Genomic DNA, 5,760 nt, shown 5'->3' on the forward strand with positions numbered 1-5,760 from the left:
AATCAAGGACAGTTTTTAATAATGCTTTATCATGTAGGTTATTTTTCGAGTAGAAACATTTGATAGTTACTGGTTTAAAAGTGTAAGGTGCTGTTGCTTTTTTCCATTTTATATCCTTGTTAATGAAATGATTTGGGTTGTTTGAGTGTTGGTCAAGCAAAGTAAGTTATTAGTTTTTATATTTTATAAGCTTAACTGATTAATTAATCATTACATGAACTGCCAAATTAAATAACTTAGTTGCAGGCCTATATTAGCTTCTCAGTTGTTGTATGAATGTGATGTGAGACTATCTTTGAAAATGCAGCCATGCTGAGTGTATGTGTGTGTGTTTAATAACTGTTTTTCTTTCCATCTGCATACAGCAGATAGTGCTAATTTTCACAGTATGTTTACATTTTCACAACTGTCTTTTGAAGATAAACACCTTTATATTTAACTTGTGACAAATTTAGTGTTGTCACTTACAACACTGCTGACTAATTTGATAAATACATTATAATTAAGTACATTATGGTACGAAAATGCACTCACAGTTCAACCTTAGCTTACAAAAAAAGCTCCATTGATGGTTTACATTATATTTGTAAAATATTTCTCTATATAACCTTATAAAAGGAATTCAACTTTGGGAGAATTGTTACAAGACATTAAAACAGAAAATGTAATCAGTTAAGTACATGTAAAATTACTATACTGTAATATATGTGGACATACTGTATATGTGTGTGAAAATGGTATTAAGAGATCTTTCTCTCAAGTTTATGAGAAAATGAGAATTTGATCAACACTTGTCACCATTTAAGAAGACAGGACACTTTCTGAATAAATTAGCGTATATTTTCTTCTTGGATTAAGGCATTAAGAGAAATTGGTGTCAGTAAGTAATGTTGATGTTGTTGTAGCTGTCTACCAGTCACTATTCCATAGATCATTTCACAACTTAGTCACTGGATCCAAGTTTATTTCCTGTTGCAGCATTTGTTGATGCAGCTGGCAGGAAGTAAACTGTCTCTCGCAGTGCAATACCAATCTACACTCAGCTGTAGCAGTTTGACCGTTCACTTACGGTTGATAGTCTAAAGGTCATTTTCTCATAATTGTGAGGTATGGATCTCATATTTGTTAGGGATGTCCTCAGCCGATCCAGGGATCTTTTAAAGAATTGGCATCGGCTAAAATAACGCAGCTCGGTTCTTTCTTTACTGTATTCTACTGTGTTTTGTCCACCTCAGCCTGCTAATGTTGCAGCGCATTCTCCCAGTTAAACTTTCATTCATATCATATCAATAATTTAAGGTGATCAACTTAATAGTGTTTAACCATGACCTTCGATATTTGGATCAAGTAGCTCGTGAAAAATAAGGCGTGTCAAACTTGGTAGTCTACAGCTGTTTTTTCGATTTGTGATCAGGGCCAAAACATACTTGTATGTGCCTTTTAATACTTGAAGTCACCTTGAGGGAATCATTAATAATGTTGGGCCTCACCACGTGTGGAGAACAAAGAACAAAGGCCTGTATGTGCAACCAAAAGCCTAAACTCATAGAAACAGCCCCAAATCTCCTCGAGCCATTAATTCGCACATATCACACCTGGACATGAGATTTAAGTTGAATTCAAACCCTGGATACCTATTGGACAAGCCGCCCCGGCCATGTCAGCATCTGCCGTATAATCCCAACGAACTGATGCATTAAATCGCTATCGAACAATCTCAAGTAAGAGGCTTGTGTATGGGCAGAGATCGAGTTTATAACTGTGTATTTTTTATGTGTGTGTGTTTTATTTCATCTAAGCTTCATTGTTGTGAACTGTGCTTTGCATTATTGTGGAAAGTAACAGATCGCTGTGTCCTGTTTCTGCTGTGTGTTTTCATGCTTAGCATGTTTAATTTTTGTGTCGGTACCACGCTGTTGGACCGTTATCTGTGTTAGCTTTAGCCACTGTGGAAGCTAATAACTGCTTTATCAAATCAAAGCCCAGTAACACGGCTGTTGAATGTAAGTTCACTGCCAGGTTCCTGCGTGATAAAGGGGCAGCTATTATGTCTTTCCACGGCATTTGAGATCTCTTGTACCCTACACTGTGTGGGACGGTGTAGTCCCTCATTCGTCCAGGAGTGTTCTATTGTAGAAAAGGTTTCAGTCGTAGTCATCTGAACACTGTTTTCAGAATCAAGACGTTTCGGCTCTTTCGGCTCTCTTTCTCTCCCCTCTTCACTAACCCACACACATTTACACATACACACTTACACACACATCTCAAACAACCCAGATCGTGTTTTACCATAACTAGCTACGCTCTACGCCATCTTGAGAACAAATAGAGCATGTCCTCCATTTTGGCTCCCCTGCTTTGTTTGAGTTTGTTTGGATCTGTGCATGATGACCTCCAACGTGGTCACGCACAGATCCGACTACATGACTACATTTATTGAGAGGTGTTTCTAATTTTTTGTCCTTTCCATTTACATACATGAAAGGGGCAGAATATTAGAAACACCTCTTAATAAAATGCAGTGCAGTACAACACCACCACTAACTATGACCGTGATGCTAAAACATGTAATTTGATTAACACCTCTATGACCGTGACAACAAAAACTGAACATTATAGGCATAATTATTAATATTATATTATTATAAAATTAGACTTGATGGTAGAACAGTTGCATTGGATTGCATTAGATTACACAGGTGTACCTAATAAAGTGGAGTGTGCAGGGTGAGTATTTTCATAAAAAAAAGAAAATCAAGGTATTTTTCAGTGTTTAGTTTGATTGTTAAAGCATGTTTTTAAAAGGGATTATAAAAATGCAAAATACAGTTAAAAATCTGTGTTTAAGGGGCCAAAAGGGTGGTGGGAAGCCAGTGAGGGTTCATGTCCTTGTTGCTGCACTAGCAACTCCTACCAGTTGGATAGGGCACCTGCACTGAGGGGGATTCACATTAACCTGACACACTTACACGCCAGTTGAAGGTCACTGCGAGCAGGTGAAAAGAAAAGCATGATGACACCATGTGTCATGGAAGCAGCACATGACACAGGCCAACAGTAAAGTTAGCAGTGCCTACTGTAGGACTGTAGTGCATAGGGAATTGGAAATTACAAATTGTGAAGAAAAAGTATTTTGACTGATTTATACTGTCATGCCATCTGCATGTGTCTCTGCTGCTGCAAGAGTTTAGTGAGGTATTGCTACTTGGTCGTGTGCTGTACTGCCACAATAATAATTTTGTGACTTTTTGCTAATGGCACAAAAGATGGATACACAGTGTTGTCTCGAGTGAGACAAATAGTCTTGTGTGTGAGTCAGGTTTCTGTAAAACTGAATTCAACTTGATGATCTGCCCTCTGCTTCTTCTGGGCTAATTAAAAAGGAGCAGTGAATACCCATATGGACTTGGCTTTCATTATTTGGTTTGACAGCTCTGGATTAAAACCTGTTTCAAAAGTTTCGACCCCCTGCCTCTGAGTAGGGGCATGGCAATTTACCAGCACACCCGGACTGCTTTATCTCAAGTAATGTTCACAGTACACAGAACTGTCATTGTTGAAAACACTCACTGACTGTACCAGTGTAATTATCCCCACTCACCACAGACTGAAATGCTTTCCTGCATGTTATCAAGTATATTGAAAAAAAACATCATCAGCTGCGATGGAAATTATGAGCTCTGCAGCTGAACCGGAGTGCTAGAGGATGCTTAAGGTCACAATTTTCTGCTGCACTGTGTGTGTAGTAGTGATGTGGTCTGTGTTCTACATTAATGTAATGATTGTGATGATGGTGAAGATAACAATGACATAGATTATTTGGCACACACTCACGCATGCCCTTTCTCTGAGTTTGTGTGTGTCCTTTTATTCTAACCCCCTCCTTGCCTGGCTGTCTTCCTTTTGCACTAGGCTATGCTGTGTTAAGCTGTATTGTACTGTTGGAGCATCCTGAGTGCTTGTCTCAAGGAGGCTTGCATTGCTTCAATCCTCTGAGCCATGCAAATAATTGTGTTCCTGACTGATGTCCCATGCATTTTTCATACCGGAGCTTGACTGTGTGAGCAAAAGTTTCTCCCAACAGCCCCCACATCCTCACCACTGTACTGTGTCTTTCACCTCCCCACACCCTCTACCTTTACCTCATGCTCATTCCTCCACATGCACATTTCCAGCCTCTATCATTGAAATCAATGGAATTGATTCTCCTAGGGTTAATGGATTTTACTGCCAAGGTGAGAGGGATGCACTTTAATCATGGCAGATCTTAAATATTTTATCAGGGAGCGCCAAAGGTTCAGAGCTGAAGCTGGCAATGTAGAGGAAGGAATGATAGGGGAGAGAGGTTCAATGTGCATTTCAGCTCTCTGGTCTAACAATGGGACAAATGTTACTCACTTCAGAAAACAGCAGCAAAAAATGGTATCAGGGAGAGGATAGTAGCATGTGCTTTTGTGCTTGTAGACAAACCGAATAATGCAATTGAGTTTAGCTACTAGGTAAGAAGAAGGTATTAATATCCGTGTACACAGTGGTGTACACAGATAATGGCTTACTGCACTGAGCTTCTGTGGGAAATCAGGCTTTATCATGTTTTTTTGGTTTTGCATAATTTCCATAAGACACTTTTAGGATGGATAAATAAGAACACTTAACCCAAGATTTTGAAGGAACAGAAACGGCAACATTTCTCATTGACATGGCAGTGCACCAAATGTTTCCCTGTTCTGTGACGATGGTGTTCAGTTTAAAGATTTCACACCTTAAACATGTAAGCTAAAAAATGTGTGAGTCCGAGAACTGCGTGGAAAACAAGAATAACTGCCACAGTAACATTTTATTGATGCCTCCACTTTGTACTATTTTAATCATATTGTTGAGTGTGCAGTCATCTCAGTGAGGCTCCTTACAGCAATCTAAGTCAGCAGCGGTGTCTTTATGGGACATAAATACATTTACAATGTATTTTATTCAAAATCTGTTTTAGTGCTGCAGTTGTCAAAATGACAGACTATCTTCCATTTTTGTTGGATTAAGCTTCTGTTTTGTATTACACCTAAAAACTCAATGGTTTTATTTTGAAGTCACACATACACTTTTATATAGTGGGATGTTATAATACATTTGCGTAAATGGCCCTTATTTCTTAAATTTTGTTCTATTTCAACATATTTGGACTATTTTCCAATTAGTAGCACTCAATAGTGCAATGGTAAGGACGAGAACCCTCGACTAGCTTCCCACTGGCGAACATGGCCAATTGTGTAAGTTGGAAGGCCCAACCAAGATGGAGGTACCGCTATTGGGAATCAAATCATCTTTTCTTTAACTTAACCCCTGCACCCCCCAAAAGCTTTGCTGTAATTAATAATTGAATCATACTAGCCTAATTTACCAGATTAACCAGTAGATCAATGCAGCTTTGCAACTTTAAATTAGTGCACTGTTGACTAAAAGGGCCTTAATGAAGCCAGGACTCTCTTCAGAGGTGAGTCAGCCATCACACATTTCAATGCAAATTCAGGTTGAGTGAAAATAAAAAAACAGACAATGGGATAGTCACTCACCAGACTGACGATCCATTGCTCATTTCAGTGAGAGTTTGTGGTCAATAGATATAGAAAACCAATAGCAGAGTATTTTCTGAGTCTGAGCCATTTGCATTGCTCCAATATGATTTATAACACTTGTTGTGAATGCAGTGACACAGTCCATGCATTGGCCATTCTGATGCATTATGTGAACTGGAAACTTGATGTT

This window comes from Siniperca chuatsi, linkage group LG3, assembly GCF_020085105.1.
Source record: "Siniperca chuatsi isolate FFG_IHB_CAS linkage group LG3, ASM2008510v1, whole genome shotgun sequence".
Taxonomy (NCBI): Eukaryota; Metazoa; Chordata; class Actinopteri; order Centrarchiformes; family Sinipercidae; genus Siniperca; species Siniperca chuatsi.